Raw genomic sequence first — 21,349 nt, forward strand, 5'->3', positions numbered from 1 at the left:
TTATCGCACTGTCTTTATTGGAGCTAATACTTTTAAGTATCACAAAAGATTATGCTATCAACACAGCTCCTTTCCACAATCTGAGTAGAATCACTTTCCTCCAAACTTACAACTAGAACTTGTTTCACTGAGTAAGCATTTTCCAATAGTCATTTTTCCTGCCAATACCTGATTGTTGGTGGAAAGTTTCTATTGAATTTTATTTCTTACATTAATTCTGACCAGAGTGACTCTCCCAAGCAAGCCATTCTTATAAGTAGGAGTATATTTTATTCAGTCATAAAAATCTAATACTCTCCAACCATTCATCAGGAAATTTACTTCTCAAAAAAGAACCATCCATGTTTCATTGAAGGATCTTATTACATTATATATTATAACATCCCTAATCTTCATTTCCAGTCAATTTGATTGACCAAATGATTCTAAACAGCCAGATTGAATTTACTTTTTTGCCCAATGCTTACAACATCCATTACAAAGAAAATATGGCACCTGCCCACATTTCATTCCATAAACAGAATTGATTGCGTATTGCATTTTCTGTTAAACATTAACAGTTCCTCTTTACATAATTCCTAACAATAAGAGAATAATTTCAACAACACATGCTAAGTGCATATATGATTGTCAACTGCGTAACATTGCATTAAAAACTAGTTATTATTCACGTATAAAGTTTAGCACGTTCGATTTTCTTTGCTTTCATCTCTGGGCAACACTGACACCACTTCTTTTTGAGAATTTCTGCACCTGACTCGAACAAAAATGACAGACTTGTTCACCTCTAATTTATGGCATACCAACAAAACATTGTTAAAAACACTTATACCAAAATCTACAAAATGAAAATATAAAGTTTTTTTTTTTTTTTTTTACATGTTTCAAGATATAACATGGTCATACTCCATCTAAACCTGATTAGCAAGTGTGCATCACAAAAGAAAAAAGCCGTGTGATTTTTTTAAATAATGATGCATGTGAGAAGTGTATGTTGCTTTCACAAAGTTTCAGAAAAATTTAATGGATGGGGTAAAAAGTATAATTTTTTGCAATTTGGGGGCATTTGTGACCCCATTTTGAGCTCCTGGAAATGCCGAATTCCAGTGAAAATGAATAAACGGTGCAGTTTCATGCCTTAAGACATGTATATTTAAATTTAGTACCATGGAAAACTCCTATATAGACATACATATCAAGTCTTTGAGTAATATGAAAAAGACCTCCAAAAAGGCGTTTTTTAGTCCTAAAAATCCCAGAGGGGTTTGAATCAGAATTTTGCCAGGATAACCCATACTGAATTAATATTAAGAACAATGGCCTCCACATTTTGGCCAAGTTCCAGGAAAATCTAATGGACGGATCAAAATATGTCATTTTTGGGCAGTTTAGATCTCTTGAGGCTCTGGGGACGCCGAATCCCAGTGTAACTGGATAACAGTGCAGTTTATGATTTTTAGCACGGAAAGTTTCCAGGGATACAAACCAGAATTCATACTCCATTTATATTAAGAACAATGGGCTCCACATTTTGGCCAAATTTCAGAAAAATCTAATGGATGGATCAAAATATGTCATTTTGGGCCTCTATTGAGGCCCTGGAAATGCAACAGGAATTTTCACAAAAAGATTTTTTTTTTACTGTTGTGACGTCAGAGCAAAGCGAACATTCAATCATATCTCTATCTCTCTCTTCCTAAGATCTAATCAGCCAGGTAACCTCCTCTCTCTGTGAAGATATGTCATGGCAGTCACTTGGCTGGGGGAAGTGGGGCAGAGGTTGGATGTGACAATCGCCGTAACCGTCATGACAACCAAACAGCAAACATTAGAGGCGGGAAAGCGGACCACGAGGGGATTCGAAAATAGGAAGATGTATGGCAGTTGGCGTAAAGAAAGCGGCCCAGCCCAGTGTGTAAACATTATCTCCAAGAATCGAACCTCATCGAAGATTGAGATTTGAATTAATTGAATTGCGGATTATTCAAATACGATCGTATTGCCGATTGAACTCAACATTTATTCTCCTTTGGAATTATGATTCGAGGAAAAGATAGACTTTCGCCATCTCAACTTTTTTTTTTTTTTTTTTTTGGTTATCGTGTTTGTGAACTTATGATCCGTTTTTACTGGCCTATCTCATGACAATATCTTTTCTTATTCACAAACTTTTCTACATATATTGTAATTGCATGTCGCACACATCTGGCAAACATTCCAAAGATACGTCTATCTCACTCATCCATTTTGTATATAAAAGTCTTTATTGAATTTTAAACTTTGAGTGTTTGTTTTGTCATTCATTGCTCTGCTGTTCGATCCGACATCCGACGATTAACCGAAGATAAGAGATGAGCCATTGGATATCAAATAAAATAAATTTGTGTCTCGATTGTCTATTCGGTCATCCATTAACCGGGTTGTGACACTGTACATCTATTTAATAAAATACTTTGTGGCAAAATTTCAGGAAAAAACTAATGGACAGTTATCTAGCAACGATCCGGACTAACGGATGCATGGAAGAAACTAAAAACATAGGTCTCTCTGATAAATGCATTTCATCTCCACTTTAAAAAAAAACAACAAAAAAAAAAACAATGGTGTCAGATACTTATTGATCAAATATTCAACCCCTTTCAGAAAACAAGGAATTGTAGGAAAAGAAAAATGTAACCTTTTTCAAATTTATTTAATAAAAAAATACAAGCTTTTACATTACAAAAGAGAAAGAAGTTTCAGAATTAAACAAAACATTTTAGAATGGGAAAAAAAAAAAACGAACGGAAAATTTATGCAAAAATTATAGTTAATTTGTATTAAAGAAACCTGCAATGTTTTTACATAAAAGCAATTTCTTAAATTGTTTTCTTAATAAAATAGTAAAAAGAAAATTCCCTTGGAGTTGCATTTTTTTTGTATGAAGTACGAGAAAATCTTTTAGTAAAAAAAAAAAAAAAATCTTTGTCAGCATGAGACTCTACAAAGGGTCCGTTTCACCTGGAGCTTTCAACAAAAACACCAAGTCCTGCAGACTAATGCATTTCATTCACAGCTCATATACAATTTTTATGATGGGCCTAGATAGTGGCAAAAACTATGTTTAGCAATCACCTTAAAATTTCTTTAATTTACCTTCCAAATAGCAATTAGTTTTAAAGCAAAAAATATTTTTGAAGTCAGAATGATACTGGTCTTTACTGAATGAGTCGCTTCCAATTAAAACAAAAAAACTTATAGTCACCAGATATCCCATATATATATATATATATACATGTAATTTTTTCAAAAACTGCGAATTTAATGTAACTGTTTAAACAACCGTGTTGCATTAATGTCCTAAAGTTACATTTAAATAATTTTCCATTATACGGACTTTCTCTTTGCCTACTCAATTTGAAGTTATTTTTTAAAAATTGACGTGAACACTAGAACATTTCAATTAAAAATCAAATATGAACAGACAAAATTAGAGGAATAAAAGGCCAATTAAATGAGGCATAGTTTAAACAGTTACATCAAATTTAGCTTAAATTTGCAGTTTTTGAAAAAATTACAAGTGCGGCACACTTTAAAATTATCTGCTTCCAAATCTATAAACATAAAAATTTACCAATGAGTGTATTTATCTAAAGTAGATATTAATCCTGTAAAATTTCTCAACATGAACCTGATTTTTAAAGGTTAATTTTCACACTGCAGGTTTGCCGTTTGTAGCATTGTGCATGTTTATATTCTAACTCAGCTATCAACAATTTCTCATGAGCATATTTAAGCCTTTTGTTCTGCACCCCATTATTTTGAAGGTGATATCCATTGTAGTTGTAATATATCCAGATACACCCTGCTCAGTCTACCTTGGCTTTATTTCTTTTTAATTTTAACAGTTTGTTCAAGTATCTTACCAGACATCAAAGATTCACTCGCTAACTCAGGTATTTCAACCGAGAGATCTTTTTAAGATTCGTACCGTTCCTTGAAGTGCAATTTTTCTTGCACTTGGTTCACCAGGTGTATATGTCAGGTAGTTTTGTTTTTTCATGAGTCCAGTTGCTTCTATAATAAATGGAATGATAAAAAATTCCAGTTTCTTTTCATGTCATACATAAGTATTTTATTATCTTTTCTTTCAGCTCCGTTTAACCCAGCACCACTGCAGATACTAACTTCTCTATAGATTGTGAAAACACGCGTTCATTAGTGCATGTAGAAATCAATATCGTGAATTATTTGCATGTAAGCCTCAGGAATAGACGTTCTTAGATTTTATTTCTAATAGATGTCTGGAGCAGCTAACCCTGGAGTATACAAACTATGACCACCAGCAAACAGGCCAAACAAACAGCAGCCACTAGCAAAAGGGCAGAACCAGCCAAGAGTTAAGCCAGTTATATACAACCTAGACGAAGAGTATAATGAGGAGACTTTGTTGATTGGACTTGTATTTCGATCTGGTTAAGCAACAATTCAATGCAGCAAATCTGTCATTCGTCTAGATAAATGGGTACCATTTGTAAACTAAAAAATAAAAAAAAGTAGATTTCTGATTTAAATGGAAGAATCCTTACACCGTAAAGTGCTGACTGGTTTGGTGACAGCCGTAGTTCAGAACGTGACAGATAATAGTAGGGGAGTGCAGCAACATCATAATTGTTCATCTGACGATGCTCTTTGCTACACAAAAAAAAAAAAAAAAACCCACTGAAGTCATCAATACATTTCTCAGCTCCCTCATCTGGCCACCCTAGGTTTTGGAAGCCATTAAGTTCCCTTAAGTCTCCTGAAATGGATCATGTATTCATTTAAACTCCACATCCAACTCTTTATAATTATGAGCCCTCCCTTCCCATTTTCATGCTATGTTGACAATTTATTCAGCAAATCTATTAATTCATCTTTCATAAGTACGGAATTTACCGATATTTTTGAATTAACTTTTAACATGAAAAATGAAGAGTTTTTTTAAAGATTAGTACCCCCCCCCAATGGGTTTATAAAAGCAAAATTATTACTTATTACCAGTTTTAAATGACTGGTGTTGTCCAGGAGTTTTTAGTGTCATGTACTTTGTTTTCTGTTTATAAATCAAATACTTTAATACTTTTATTTTTAATTATAAATCAATACTTTATACTTTTTTTTTTCCGTAAATAATCGACTGAAGCTGCTGATATGGTGAAGAGGAAATTTTTAACATCACTTTACAAAAATTAAAAAGACGAACATAAATGTTGAAATTAATTTTTACTTTTAATCGCATGGAAACGTTTAGACATGTAAGAGTGTGAACGTAATTATGGATGGTACTAAATTAGGGAGATAAATATTAAAAAGTAAGGGAGAGAAAAGTTAGTCTGCCTTTAGATTTAATTATTTGTTTCCCTGGTGGGAAACTGGGCTGATAATCCTGGAGGTACTGCAATACCAGGCCAACCCGTGGCAAAGGTGGAGCAAGCCCCTAACTCTTCGCCATGTTGCAAAAATCAGTTTAATATCGTAGTCCCCAAATCGGGGACGTATCAGATATTAAGCTGATAAGAACAGATACTACACTTTGATCTTAGCCAAAAGGCCGAGAAGCGATGGCGATTTTAATTTGGGCACAGTTTATATAGGAAATTTTGGTGTAAAGAAGGACATGTTATCACAACAGACAGAACAATTAAAAAATAAAAATCTAAGCACAATCAGTTCAGCTACAAGTCATTCAACTTTATTTTCTATACTATTTTTAATAATTTTTATATATAAAAAAAATTAATAATGTTCATCTAAGCATGAAAACAATTAATTAAACAATAATCTTTCAGTGTTATTAACGTGCGTAGGAATACATAGTTGTAGTGCGTCTACTGAAAAAAGTAAACCAACTATAAGTTTTTATTTGTTGTTAGTTTTGTTTATATTTGAGAGAAAACAATTTCTAGTTAAATAATAGCAAATCAATGTGTTCCCTATTTAATCGCTGATAATTTGTATTTTTAAAAGAAAAACAAAAATGTTAAACAATGTCAAGGTCGTATTTTGTGTTGTCCGGGTAAAAATCCGGTGTCATCTAAAAAATTGAACCCAAACAAATCGATGGAAACTATAAGCGATCTACAGTTTATATTAGGAATAATTTTAATGAAATGAGAAAAAATTATGATATATATATAAAAGATTATGATATATAAAAAATCATGATATATATAAAAGAAAAAAGAAAGAAATTAAATCCAGATTAGAACAAAGATAAAAAGATTAGAAAAAAGTAAACATTGTTTTTATTCAGAAGAGGGGCAATGATAATTTCAATCGTTGTTCATTGATGTTGAGATTTAGAGATGAAAAGCTAAAAAAAAAAAAAAAATATCCATTTGGTTCCACTTGTAAATAGTAACTTTATTATTATTAAATCTAACAACACGTATAAAGAAATTGCTGGTTCTTAGCCTCTTACCGGTGTAATTGACATGAAGAGTTGTCTCCCTTACACCGGTAAAATGTTTCTAAACAAGATTTACAGGATTTCACAACGCATAAGAGTTAATTTTATGTATATCTCTAGAACTGTAAAGTTCAATCTATGAAACTTTCGATTATCTAGATAATTGACACTAAGTGGAAGAAAAGAAAAAAAAGGAAAAAAAAGAAAAAAAAGGAAAAGAAAAAAAAGGAAAAGAAAAAAAAGGAAAAGAAAAAAAAGGAAAAGAAAAAAAAGGAAAAGAAAAAAAAGGAAAAGAAAAAAAAGGAAAAGAAAAAAAAGGAAAAGAAAAAAAAGGAAAAGAAAAAAAAGGAAAAGAAAAAAAAGGAAAAGAAAAAAAAGGAAAAGAAAAAAAAGGAAAAGAAAAAAAAGGAAAAGAAAAAAAGGAAAAGAAAAAAAGGAAAAGAAAAAAAGGAAAAGAAAAAAAGGAAAAGAAAAAAAGGAAAAGAAAAAAAGGAAAAGAAAAAAAGGAAAAGAAAAAAAGGAAAAGAAAAAAAGGAAAAGAAAAAAAGGAAAAGAAAAAAAGGAAAAGAAAAAAAGGAAAAGAAAAAAAGGAAAAGAAAAAAAGGAAAAGAAAAATAAGACTGGAAAAAAACTGAAACTGAAGAGAAAAAAAGACAAAACTGGAAAAAAGAAACAAAAAATGAAAGCCGCAAAAAAAAAATAAAACTGAAAAATAAAAACTGAAAAAACTGAAAAAAAAAAAAAAAAAAAACTGAAAAAAAAAAAAAACTGAAAAAAAAAAAAAAAACTGAAAAAAAAAAGAAACTGAAAAAAAAAAACTGAAAAAAAAAAACTGAAAAAAAAAACTGAAAAAAAAAACTGAAAAAAAAAACTGAAAAAAAAAAAAACTGAAAAAAAAGAAAACTGAAAAAAAAGAAAACTGAAAAAAGAAAACTGAAAAAAGAAAACTGAAAAAAGAAAACTGAAAAAAGAAAACTGAAAAAAGAAAACTGAAAAAAGAAAACTGAAAAAAGAAAACTGAAAAAAGAAAACTGAAAAAAGAAAACTGAAAAAAGAAAACTGAAAAAAGAAAACTGAAAAATAAAAAAACTGAAAAATAAAAAAACTGAAAAATAAAAAGAAAACTGAAAAATAAAAAGAAAACTGAAAAATAAAAAGAAAACTGAAAAATAAAAAGAAAACTGAAAAATAAAAAGAAAACTGAAAAATAAAAAGAAAACTGAAAAATAAAAAGAAAACTGAACAATAAAAAGAAAACTGAACAATAAAAAGAAAACTGAACAATAAAAAGAAAACTGAACAATAAAAAGAAAACTGAACAATAAAAAGAAAACTGAACAATAAAAAGAAAACTGAACAATAAAAAGAAAACTGAACAATAAAAAGAAAACTGAAAAAAGACAAAAACAATGAAAAAGGAAACTGAAAACAAACGGACAAAAAAGAACACTGGAAAAAAAAAGAACTCTGGAAAAAAAAAGAACTCTGGAAAAAAAAAGAACTCTGGAAAAAAAAAGAACTCTGGAAAAAAAAAGAACTCTGGAAAAAAAAAGAACTCTGGAAAAAAAAAGAACTCTGGAAAAAAAAAAGAAGAACTCTGGAAAAAAAAAAAAAAACTCTGGAAAAAAAAAAAGAAGACTGGAAAAAAAAAAGAAGACTGGAAAAAAAAAAGAAGACTGGAAAAAAAATGGAAAAAAAAAAAGAAGACTGGAAAAAAAAATAGAAAAAAAGAACACTGGAAAAAAAAAAAAAGACTGGAAAAAAAAAGAAAAAAAAACACTGGAAAAAAAGACTGGAAAAAAAAAGAATACGGGAAAAAAAAAAACACTGAAGAGAGGGGGGAGACTAAAACTGGAGAAAAACGAAAGCTGAAAAAAAACAAAAAAAAAAACTGAAAAATAAGAAAACTGAAAGAAACTGAAAAAGACTGGGGAAAAAAACTGAAAAGAGAAAACCGAGAAAAAAAACTCGAAATAAACGCACAAAGATAAAACTGAAGAAAAAAAAAAAAAGAAAACCGAAAATAGAAAACTAAAAGAAAAACCGAAAAAATTAAAAAAATAAGAATCGAAAAAGATAAAAGACAAAAAATCAAATACAAGTATAACGAAAAAAGAAAATGGAAAGAAAAAAAACAAAAAAAAAACGAAAAACTAAAGAGACGGAAAATTTTAAAGAACGATTGTAAATTCGGGTAAAAAGACAAAAAAAAAGTAAAGAAATATTAAAGAAACAAGAGAAACGGAAAGCACAACTGAAAACCAAACATTGATACTAAAAGGAACGGAAAAATAGACAAACGGAGAAAAAGGAGATCGATGAAAAAAAAAAAAAAAGAGACCGATGAAAAAAAAGAGAGACCGATGAAAAAAAAAGAGAGACCGATGAAAAAAAAAGAGAGACCGATGAAAAAAAAAGAGAGACCGATGAAAAAAAAAGAGAGACCGATGAAAAAAAAAGAGAGACCGATGAAAAAAAAAGAGAGACCGATGAAAAAAAAAGAGAGACCGATGAAAAAAAAAGAGAGACCGATGAAAAAAAAAGAGAGACCGATGAAAAAAAAGAGACCGATGAAAAAAAAGAGACCGATGAAAAAAAAAGAGACCGATGAAAAAAAAAGAGACCGATGAAAAAAAAGAGACCGATGAAAAAAAAAGAGACCGATGAAAAAAAAAGAGACCGATGAAAAAAAAGAGAGACCGATGAAAAAAAGAGAGACCGATGAAAAAAAGAGAGACCGATGAAAAAAAGAGAGACCGATGAAAAAAAGAGAGACCGATGAAAAAAAAGAGACCGATGAAAAAAAAAGAGACCGATGAAAAAAAAAGAGAGACCAATGAAAAAGAGAGACCAATGAAAAAGAGAGACCAATGAAAAAGAGAGACCGATGAAAAAAGAGAACGATGAAAAAAAAAAAGACAACGGAATAAAAAACAAAAAAAACGAAAACGGCAAACAGAGGGAAAACACAAGACAAACCGAAAAAGAGAAAAAGAAAAAACAGACAAAAAAGAAACAAAAACGATAAACCGAAAAGAGAAACCGAAAAGAGAAACGATAAACCGAAAAGAGAAACGATAAACCGAAAAGAGAAACGATAAACCGAAAAGAGAAACGATAAACCGAAAAAAGAAACGATAAACCGAAAAAAGAAACGATAAACCGAAAAAAGAAACGATAAACCGAAAAAAGAAACGGCAGAAGAAAAGGGGTGGAACGACAAACAGAAAAAGGAAAAAAAAAAAAAAAAAAAAAAACAGAAAAAGGGAAAAAACGACAAACAGAAAAGGGGGGAACGACAAACAGTAAAAAAAGGACAAACAGAAAAAGAAACGACAGAAAAAAGAAAACGACAAATAGAAAAAAGTAAAAATAACAGAAAAAAAACGGTAGCAAAAAAAAAAAAAAAGACAAAAAGAAAAAAACGACAAACAGAAAAAAAAGAAAAAAACGACAAACAGAAAAAAAAGAAAAAAAGGACAAACAGGAAAAAAAGAAAAAAACGACAAACAGAAAAAAAAGAAAAAAACAACAGAAAAAAAGAAAAAAACGACAAATAGAAAAAAGAAAAAAACGACAAACAGAAAAAAGAAAAAAACGACAAACAGAAAAAAAAAGAAAAAAACGACAAACAGAAAAAAAAAACGACAAACAGAAAAAAAGAAAAAAACGACAAACAGAAAAAAAAGAAAAAAACGACCAACAGAAAAAAAACGACAAACAGAAAAAAAAGAAAAAGACGACAAACAGAAAAAAAAAGAAAACGATAAACAGAAAAAAAAAGAAAACGATAAACAGAAAAAGAAAAAACGACAAACAGAAAAAGAAAAAACGACAAACAGAAAAAAAAGAAAAAAACGACAAACAGAAAAAAAAGAAAAAAACGACAAACAGAAAAAAAAGAAAAAAACGACAAACAGAAAAAAAAGAAAAAAACGACAAACAGAAAAAAGATAAAAAAACGACAAACAGAAAAAAGAAAAAAAAACGACAAACAGAAAAAAGAAAAAAAAACGACAAACAGAAAAAAAAGAAAAAAACGACAAACAGAAAAAAGATAAAAAAACGACAAACAGAAAAAAGAAAAAAAAACGACAAACAGAAAAAAGAAAAAAAAACGACAAACAGAAAAAAACAGAAAAAAGAAACGGAAAAAGAAACAGAAAAAGAAACAGAAAAAGAAAAAAACAAAAAAAAAACAAAAAAAAAACGACAAAGAGAAAAAACAAACGACAAAGAGAAAAAGGGGAAAAACAAACGACAAAGAGAAAAAGGGGAAAAACAAACGACAAAGAGAAAAAGGGGAAAAACAAACGACAAAGAGAAAAAGGGGAAAAACAAACGACAAAAACAGAAAAAGGGGAAAAACAAACGACAAAGAGAAAAAGGGAAAAAACAAACGACAAAGAGAAAAAGGGGAAAAACAAACGACAAAGAGAAAAAGGGGAAAAACAAACGACAAAGAGAAAAAGGGGAAAAACAAACGACAAAGAGAAAAAGGGGAAAAACAAACGACAAAAACAGAAAAAGGGGAAAAACAAACGACAAAAACAGAAAAAGGGAAAAAACAAACGACAAAAACAGAAAAAGGGGAAAAACAAACGACAAACAGAAAAAGGGGAAAAACAAACGACAAAAACAGAAAAAGGGGAAAAACAAACGACAAAAACAGAAAAAGGGGAAAAACAAACGACAAAAACAGAAAAAGGGGAAAAACAAACGACAAAAACAGAAAAAGGGGAAAAACAAATGACAAAAACAGAAAAAGGGGAAAAACAAACGACAAAAACAGAAAAAGGGGAAAAACAAACGACAAAAACAGAAAAAAGGGGAAAAACAAACGACAAACAGAAAAAGGGGAAAAACAAACGACAAAAACAGAAAAAAAGGGAAAAACAAACGACAAAAACAGAAAAAGGGGAAAAACAAACGACAAAAACAGAAAAAGGGGAAAACAGAAAAAAAAGGGGAAAAACAAACGACAAACAGAAAAAAAAAAAAAAAAAACGACACACCCCAACCTCCCCATGTTAAGAATGGCTTTCGGAATAAATACCTCCCAACCTAAAAAGCCATTCTTAACATGGGGAGGTTGCGGGGGGGGCGTAAAAATTGACTAAAAAAGGACAAACGGGGGGCTGACAAATGGGGAAAAAATTATTGGAAATGTGATCATATTAAAATTTAATTTAAATTAACCACGTTGTTTAACAAATAATTGAAAATGAAGTTTGGAAATGATTAAATGTTTTATTTTATAATTTAACATTAAAAACATTCAACAATAAAAATAAAATTTTGTGTACTTGTTTTTGGGTACTGTGCTAAAATGTTCTTTTGAAAGTCATTCTGGTACTCCTTGGGCGTTGAGTTCCATGGCGACCAGCAGAATTATTTAATTGTTGCTCCCTTAGCCTCCACCCCTCCCGTCAAGGCTAACGCATGCGCACGTAACATTTTTTTTCTTTACTTACGTTGGCTTAGTAACTAAACGATTTATTGATAATTTCGTAACCCTTAAACGCATACCAGAAGATTTAAATTGGTTCATTATTCTTCTAATGGAAAAAAAGTTTCATTCAACACACAAAACCAAAAACACATTCTAATGATAAATTATTTATTATTCTATTCATTGAAATTTACTAATTTTTAAATGAAAAAGTTAATAAAAAATAGTTGTTTATGTGTGCATGTAAAAATGTTTGTAGAAGTGAGAAATTATTTTAATATTCATTTTAAAAAATTTTTTTTTTTTTAGATTAGGTCCACCTTATAAACCCCCACACCTCCCCATGTTAAGAACTTTCGGAATAAACACCATTGGGGGGGGGGGAAGAGAGAGAAATATTTGCAAAATTTAACTGCTATTTGTTGTCAGCATACCCACCAGCAAATACTATTAAAAAAAAAAAAAAAAAAGGTTCAGTGTCCGTTGCAGTAGGTGTATCAGATTTTTTGTAGGAATTTTTGACACCCCTAACACGAAACTGCGAATAAAATATAAAAAAAACTCGTAATTTCTCTTTTAAAAGTGGGTTGTTTATTTTCTTTATGGATTATACTTCCAAAATAAACTATTAAAGTTGTATAAAAAGTAATAGAAATATTTTTTAAAAAATAGTAATGAAATTAATTGAATGTTAACGAGTTCAGTATTTTTCAATTTTTAAACTTTAAAAATCTATCCAAATTTTTCTATTGATTCTATTTTTACGATATTTTCAGGGTCAATGTGAAATGTTATGCTCTTTCAAATAAACCGAATATAATATTTTAGACAAACGGTTTTTTTTTTAATTCACCCCCCCCCCATTTTCAAATGTCTATTAAAAAGTAAATTAAGTTTTATATATCACAAATTGAAGATAAAAGATCAATAAATGATATATTCAATTTTAAACAAAAAAAGTAGTTTTCTTTAGAAATTTACCTGTAAAGTCAGAAGTTTAAAACCTTAAAAAAAAAAAAAAAAAAATTTTTTTTTTTTTTTTTAAATGAAACCTTGGTCCTTGCTCCTTTTTTCGAGGAGTTATAAGCTTCGAAAGATAGCGGGTGAAATTATTCAATAGTTTTCACAAAATTTCTGACACTGCTACCGTTGCAGAGAAGTATATTTATTTATCAATAAAAGTTGTCATTTAAACAGAAAATTGTGGAGGTGAACCTAAATGTAAATATTTACCAAAAAGTTATCCGCTCATGTAAATTAAAAATGTTTGTAAAAGTGAGAAATTACTAATAAATGTTTAGTAACTTTTTTCTTTTAATATTCATAAAGAGTAAAACTTTTTTTTCAATATTCATTTCATGAAAAAAGTTAAGCCAAGGTAAATAAAATGTTTGTAAAAGTGACAAATTATGAATGGTTTAGTTATTTTTTTTTTTATTCATGAAAAGAATTAAGCCAACGTAAATAAACAATGTTTGTAAAAGTGCGAAAGGCAACGTCAGTAAATAAATAAAAAATGTTACGTGCGCATGCGTTGGCCTTGACTAAGGGTGGGGACTAAGGGAGCGACCATTAAATAAATCTGCTGATCGCCATGGAACTCAACAACGCCCAAGGAGTACCGCAATTCTTAACATGGAGAGGGTGTTTTGTAACCAACTTTAACAACTATGCCCCCCCCCCCTATCATTTTTCCGCCATTAGTGCTCATAACTCAAGTCAGATTTGATATAAAGAAACCATCAATAAAAAAATATTTCGTTTCAGTTTCCTGTAGTCAGTCCGTCAGTCTTTTAGAGTTTTACATAAACACGTCACGTGATAAAGAGTGATATGGGACAAGGAGAAAGAATCAACCTTAGAGTCCCTAATGATGCAGGGTTAAACAGATAACGAAATACCGAGGTCTTCTTACGCATGCCATGAAAAGAAACTGGAATATAAAAAGGTCGGTAAATGTGTATTTCAACGGCGTAAATTATTTGACAGACAAAAATTGGTTAACTTTTACGGATAGGGGTCCGACGTCCCGCCTCGTTCTGAGTTCAGGCAAAAGCTGTCTGGCGTAAGCGGTGTCGAGGCAGAAAATTACCCTAACACTCAAGTGCACACTAACAGAATAGAAAATTAATATGTGGATGGTGTGTAAACGGAGATTGAAAACAATGTATGGTGCACCATCCTCGCATTTGGACGATTTTATGTGGCGACAACAATATGGTCGCACGGAGAGCGATGCTTTATGTGTATCACTGTATCAGATTTTTTGTAGGAATTTTTTGACACCCCTAACATGAAACTGCGAATAAAATATAAAAATCTCGTAATTTCTGTTAAAAGTGGGTTGTTTATTTTCTTTATGGATTATACTTCCAAAATAAACTATTAAAGTTGTTTTAAAAGTAATAGAAATATTTTTTTTTTTTAAAACAGTAATGAATTTTCCGAACTCAATATTTTTCAATTGATTCTATTTTTACGATATTTTCAGGATCAATGTGAAATTTTATGTTCTTTCCAATAAACCGAATATTTTAGACAAAGGTTTTTTTTTAAATTCACGACCCCCCATTTCCAAGTGTCTATTAAAAAGTAAATAATTTACTCACAAATTGAAGAGAAAAGGTCAATAAATAATATATTCAAATTAAAAAAAAAAACAAAAAAAAAAACGTAGTGTTTTTTAGAATTATACCTGTAAAGTTTGAAGTTTAAAACCTTTTTTTTTTAAACCACGTTATGTTTTTCTTTTTAATGGAACCTTGGTCCTTTCTCCTTTAATTGAAAAAAAAAAAAAAAAAAAAGGGCTTGAATTACATTTTTCGAGGAGTTATAAGCTTGGAAAGACAGGGGGTCGAATAATTCATGCCTCCCATTTTGAAATGTCTATTAAAAAGTAAATAATTTATGTACCAAAGTCTTATAAAAAGTAAATTAATTTATGTACCAAAGTCTTATATATCACAAATTGAAGTGAAAAGGTCAATAAATAATATATTCAAATTTAAAACAAAACAAAAAAAGTAGTTTTTTTTAGAAATTTACCTGTAAAGTCCGAAGTTTAAAACCTAAAAAAACAAAAAACAAACAAAAAAAACCTTTTTTTTTTTTGAATGAAACCTTGGTCCTTGCTCCTTTAATTGAAAAAAAAAATTAGGGCTTGAATTACATTTTTCGAGTTGTAAGCTTGGAAAGATGGGGTGGAATTATTCACTATTTATTTTCACAAAATTTCTGACACACCTAGCGATGCTACTTTTACAAATATTGTGAAACAAATCGCAGAATTTTACAGGGTTAACTAACCATGTGTACTGTAGTACTGTACTTCTTATAAAGATTCTAATCATGTGAACTTTTTTTTTTATTCTAATTAATTTGAACTGTTTATTTAATTTTTTTTTTTATATAAATTCTAATTATTTGAACTGTTGAATTACCAAAAATTCTAATTATTTGAACTGTTGAATTAAAAAAAAATCGGTATACCAAGAATTCTAATTATTTGTGGAATTTATAAGGGAGTACAAAATTACCAATTATTTGAACTGTTTATTATTATTTTTTTTAATTCTATAGGTACCCCCAACGCGCGAGTTTTAACCCCTCCGGCTGTATGTAACAATATGTAACTAATTTATTATTAGTATCCTAACTTTTTTTTTTACTATTTAAAAGAAGAAACTTCAAATAAACTGCTAATATTTTAAAAAAATTTTTACAGCTTACAAAAAATAATGAAATAATGAAATCGACGCATTAAAACAACGTTCCTATGTAGTAACGTGTTTTAAGCCATTGACACAGCTATGTTTTAAAAATCTAGCAAAAATCAAATAGTCATATTTACCCGAAATTTTCAATATTTATTCATTATTAAATAAACTTACATATTAAAAGTAGGTTTCGTTAAATATATTAGAGGATCTTTTTTTTTTTTTTTTTTTTTTTTTTTTGTATAATACAACTTTTTATATCTCTATAACTACTTATTTTTGCAAAATTTCAATGCGATTTTCGTTAAAAGTCGTCATTTTCAGATTAGGTCCACCTCAACAAATTTCTTTTAAATGACGACTTTTATAAGTTTTCGACTATGCTGAATGCGAAAATCGCATTGAAATTTTGCAGAAATAAGTAGCTATCGAGATATAAAAAGTATTATGCAGTGTATTCTTTGGTGGCCAGTTTTTACGCGCGTGCGCGCGACAAACAAATCTACTCATCTTTGATTGACACTGTACGCGCGTAAAAAAGATGGCCGCCAAAGAATACAATGCAGATTATAACTCTTTATATCTCGATAACTAATTATTTCCGCAAAATTTCAATGCAATTTACGTATTCAGCATAGTCGAAAACCTATAAAAGTTGTCATTTAAAAGAAAATTGTGGAGGTGGACCTAATCTAAAAAAATACCTTTAAAATGGCAGCCGACTCTCTTTAAGGCGGTAGGTTTGGGAAAATGAGTTATAAATAAAAAACAAGACAAAATACTGTTAGAAACTCGCTCAATATATATTACCGTGACATAGGCTGACATATATTAAGGCGGGGTTTTAACAGTATTTTGACTTTTTTTTTTATTTATAACTCCTTTTCCCAAACTTACCGTCTTCGAGAGAGAGAGAGTCGGGCGCGGGCGCCATTTTGAATTTTCCAATACGTCGGTAAACAGTTTTTCGAGCTGATTAAACGTTACATTAAATATGGTGCTAGTGTAGAGAGTGATCCGCGCTATTTTTTTAAAATCGTATTTCCAAGTTTAATTAAAGTTTGTTTTTTTTTTAAATTGAATTGTAATTGTATAGAATAGGTAGAAAACACCCTCCCTTCCCCATGTTAAGAATGGCTTTTTAAATAGACATTTATGCTGACGACACTCCCACTCCACTACCATTTATGGTAGCACATCTAAGACAGTAAACGACCAAGTTCTCTCCGATTCTCTCTCTGACGTAGTACAATGGGGAAAGGAGTGGCTGGTTACTTTTAATGCACCTAAAACCAAGCTTCTCTCTTTACATCAACATTCTGATCCACATCTGGCATCAATTGAAATGAATGGCTCTAGTCTTCAGGAGGCCTCAAGTTTTGACAAGCTTCTGGGCTTGACCTTTACTCCTGATCTTAAATGGAACAGTGGAACACGTACATCAAATCTGTTGCCAAGGCCGCTGGAAAAATGGTGGGATCTTTCTCCATCCGGTAAATATCTCACTGATGATGCTATTCTCTATCTATATAAGAGCCAGGTACGTCCAAGGATGGAATATTGTTGCCACATCTGGGCAGGAGCTGCTAGAAAGGACTTGGCCTGCCTTGATAGAGTTCAAAATAGACGTCGTAGCCTCGTAGGAGATGTCCTTTTCTCTTCCTTGCAACCTCTATCTCACAGAAGAGATATTGCGAGTTTGTCTCTGATGTATCGTTATTTTCATGGAAAGTGTTCGACTGAGCTTCGATCTATGGTCCCCCCCCTCGCCAAACTTTCACAAGAAACACTCGTCTAGCTGAAAACACTATCACTAATTCCCCCCACTCTTTATCTGTGCCTAAACCTAAACGTAGATTCCATGAACAAAGCTTCTTTCTTAGAACTGCACGCCTGTGGAATTGTCTTCCGTTTTCCTGCTTCCCGGCTGACTACAATATGGTTGTCTTCAACGTAAATAAGTTCTTGATGAGCCGTTCTATATAAGTTATCAAATTTACCCAAATTATCATTACTAATGATTATTATATTGTCCAATGTCTACTACACTCTTTAACCCTTATCCTTGAGTGGCCTCTTGGCCTTGATAAGTGGGGATGCCTATGTATATATATAAAAAAAAAATAATATTATTTACGTCCGGATCACTCTCTGCACTAGTACCTTAAATATAAACACTAAAAACATCCAGTTTGGTATAAAAGTAACTTATCTTGCCTTTGATAACATTAATTTGTTTTGTAACAACTTTTTTGAATGTGTGTGTACACGCCCATTTCATTTTTTTAAGCTGGAAAGATCAAATAAATAAAAAATAGTTATATTTTTCACTTACCTCAAAGTTGTAAATAAAATTGGACATACAATCACTAATATGTTAAAAAAAAAAAAAATGAACCATTTTTCTTGATTTTTTTTTTCTCGGTAACAATTATTTGAATTACAAAAAAAAAAAAAAAATCTAAAAAAATAATTATTTTTAAAAAGCTTTAAATGATATTAAATTCAAATATTACGCGATATGAAGTTTAAACAGATTTTTTTTTATATCACAGGTTTCCAATATTAAAAAATTCTTGAGATAATAAAAATTGCAAAAGAAAAATCGACTAAAAAGAAAATTCGTTTCGATTTGATTAATAGGTTGAAATCAAAATTTGCGCTTTTTTTTTTTTTTTTTTTTAATATACGGAAGCCTGTAAGGACAAGCATTTTTAGATACATGTATCAACAGAACAGGTTAAAATTAATTTTATCGTCTGTCTAGTTCGTTATTAAAAATCTATTTGCTTTACAAAAAGTCTATTTTTTAATACATTTTTATTATTCATTTTTTTTATTGTATATTTTATTTATTCAGAAATTTCTCATAAATTTATCGTTTAATGTATAAATTTTGAATTCTTTGCGAGCTTTTTTCTATCTTCAAATTAACACGGATTAGTTTTTCGTAATATGAGAAATTACTTTTTTGTCAACTTATGCAGTGATGCACTTATTTTACCGTTCTAAAATAATAACGATAGTAAAATAACGGTATTTGCAAATAAATTTTATAGTGCTAATGCTCTTCCATAGAAATTACAATAAACACACGAACTGATGACGTTTTTTGTTTAGAATGATGACGTAGTACACAACAGTTTGGAGGTACCTATAATTCTAATTATTTGAACTTTTTTTTTTTTTTTTTTTTTTCTGAAGTTAACAACTCAGCACTTTATTGAAGGGGTAATTTTTCGCTTGACACCGCTTACGTCAGACGACTTCTCCACGAACTCACAACGAGGCGGGACGTCGGGACCCTATCCGTAAAAGTTAACCCAAAAATTTGTCTATCATTCCAGTTATCAGGAGCAACTAGACTCGTGAAAAAGTTTCAAAATTACCTCCTAAATATACCCGATGAACCAAGTGCAAGAGAGATTCAGACAATCGCACTTAAAAGAGACAGTCAAGATCTAAAAAAAGATCTCTCGGTTGGAATACCCGAGTTAGAGTGAATTTGTGGTATCCGGTAGGAGCTCTATCCTCAACTTCAACTGTGTAGACATAGCACGCCTATGTATAAATATTACCACATTTCCGATTAAAATATGGGAAGAGCGCGCTTCTTCTTAGCTCCTTTTCTAAAACTACCCTCCTCCCGCCCTCGAAAATGGAAACATAAAATACTGGAAGCTGGAAAGTTACTTTTAGTTAAAACGAGATAAGAGGAAGTTTAGACTCCATTACCACCAGTTTCAAAATATTTTAGAAGAGAAAAGAAAAAAAAATTAAAAGAAATGAATAAACAGAAAAAAAAAAAAAAAAAAAAAAAAAAATGGAGAATAAAAAAAAAAAAAAAAAAGAAAAGGAGAAAGAAAGGAGGGGGGGGGGGAATAAAATCATAAAAAAAAAAAAAAACCATGAAGACGAAATGGCGCCGGCGGCGTTTGATGTGTCGTACCAAATGACCAGGAATATCACCATGGATGGCTCCTTCACAGGGTTCAAAAGTTGAGGAACCAAAAAGGTGTGAAAAGCTTTTGCCATTTACAACTTGTTAGATGGCGAGATAAAAACTGGTGATGACCGCGAAAGTATATTAAGCTGTTTTAAGAAATCAAAAGTGGACGAATCATTTAAAAATTTGGTACTTGTACAAGACATTTAAAAATGAAAATATCGGGAAAAAAAAAAGGTTATATTGTACGTATCCGTGTTGGACTGAAGATCTCTGAAATAAAATTTGGTACTCCTTGGCCATTGAGTTCCACGGCGACTAACAAAAAAAATAATAATGGTCGCTCCCTTAGTCCCCCCCATAGTCAAGGCTGATGCATGCGCATTTTTATTTACTGACGTTGCCGTAGTAACTAAACGATTATTTGTTACTTTCACAAACATTTATTTATTTATTTAGAAAAAAAAGTTTTACTCCTTATGAATATTCAGAGAAAAAAATTACTAAACATTTATTAATAATTTCTCACTTTTACAAACATTTCTTTTTGGTAAATATGAAGAATTACTCCACCCTCGAAAATTCCTTTAAAATTACCACTCTTATGAGTTTTCGGGGTCACTGAAAACGAAAATAACGTTTAAATTTACGGCAAACGAGTTGTTTCTAAGATATGAAGAAATGTTAGTTTTTAAAAAGTTGGGGATCACTTTTCTATAATAATTTGACGTAAAATGAGCACCCGCTTTGTGGCTACGATTTTTTTCGGGGTTTGGAGACTTTCTTTTCACCCTCGGAAAATCCTTTAAAATAACCACTACCGTTTAAAATTCCAAGAAATGAAGAAATGCACTGACTTTATAGTCACTTTGGGGGGAGGGGTATTCAATTATAGAACTAGTATAGTTTTTAATAGGTGCTTATGCAGTTTAATTAACCATTTTAACGTAAGTAACGCGCCGACATTATCCGAGCAGAACTGTTTAATATTTTACAAAAAATCTGCTGCTAAAAACCGTTAATAAGCGCCTGTTAAAAAAACTATACAAGTCCTATAATAGGTGTGTCAGAAATTTTGTGAAAAATAGTGAATAATTCCACCCTGTCTTTCCAAGCTTATAATTCCTCGAAAAATGTCATTCAAGCCCTAATTTATTTTTCAATTAAAGGAGCAAGGATCAAGGTTTCATTAAAAAAAAAGAAAAAAAAAAAAAAAAAAAAGGCTTTTTTTATTTTTAAAAGGTTTTAAACTTCGGACTTTACAGGTAAATTTCTTAAAAAACACTTTTTTTAAATTTGAATATTATTTATCGACCTTTTTTCTTCAATTTGTGATATATAACACTTTGAGTAAATTAATTATTTACTTTTTAATAGACATTTCAAAATGGGAGGCGTGAATTATTCGAACCCCTCTCTCCTGTCTTTCCAAGTTTATAACTACTCGAAAAATGTAATTCAAGCCCTAATTTTTTTTAATTTTTTTTTTTTCAATTAAAGGAGCAAGGACCAAGGTTTCATTAAAAAAACAACGTGGTTTAAAAAAAAAGGTTTTAAACTTCGAACTTTACAGGTAAATTTTTAAACACTACTTTTTTGTTTTAAATTTGAATATATTATTTATTGAACTTTTCTCTTCAATTTGTGATATATAAGACTTTTGTGAGTAAATTGATTTACTTTTTAATAGACATTTGAAAATAGGGGGGGGGGGTGAATTAAAAAAAAAAAAAAAAAAAAAGGTAAATTTATACAAACACCGTGACAGCGAATTAACCCTAACCCTAACACGGTGTTTGTATAAT

General features: G+C 30.3%; 1 non-coding gene across 1 annotated transcript; it reads right to left on the bottom strand.

The window, feature by feature from the left end:
• Positions 1 to 5,388: 5,388 nt before the first annotated feature.
• On the bottom strand, positions 5,389 to 5,584 carry LOC145252944 (U2 spliceosomal RNA). Its single transcript, XR_013863692.1, has one exon. It is a non-coding gene; the product is annotated as a U2 spliceosomal RNA (small nuclear RNA).
• Between the last annotated feature and the right edge of the window lie 15,765 nt (positions 5,585 to 21,349).

Source organism: Euprymna scolopes, chromosome 29 (assembly GCF_053919585.1).
Source record: "Euprymna scolopes isolate OS-2025 chromosome 29, ASM5391958v1, whole genome shotgun sequence".
NCBI classification, from domain to species: domain Eukaryota; kingdom Metazoa; phylum Mollusca; class Cephalopoda; order Sepiida; family Sepiolidae; genus Euprymna; species Euprymna scolopes.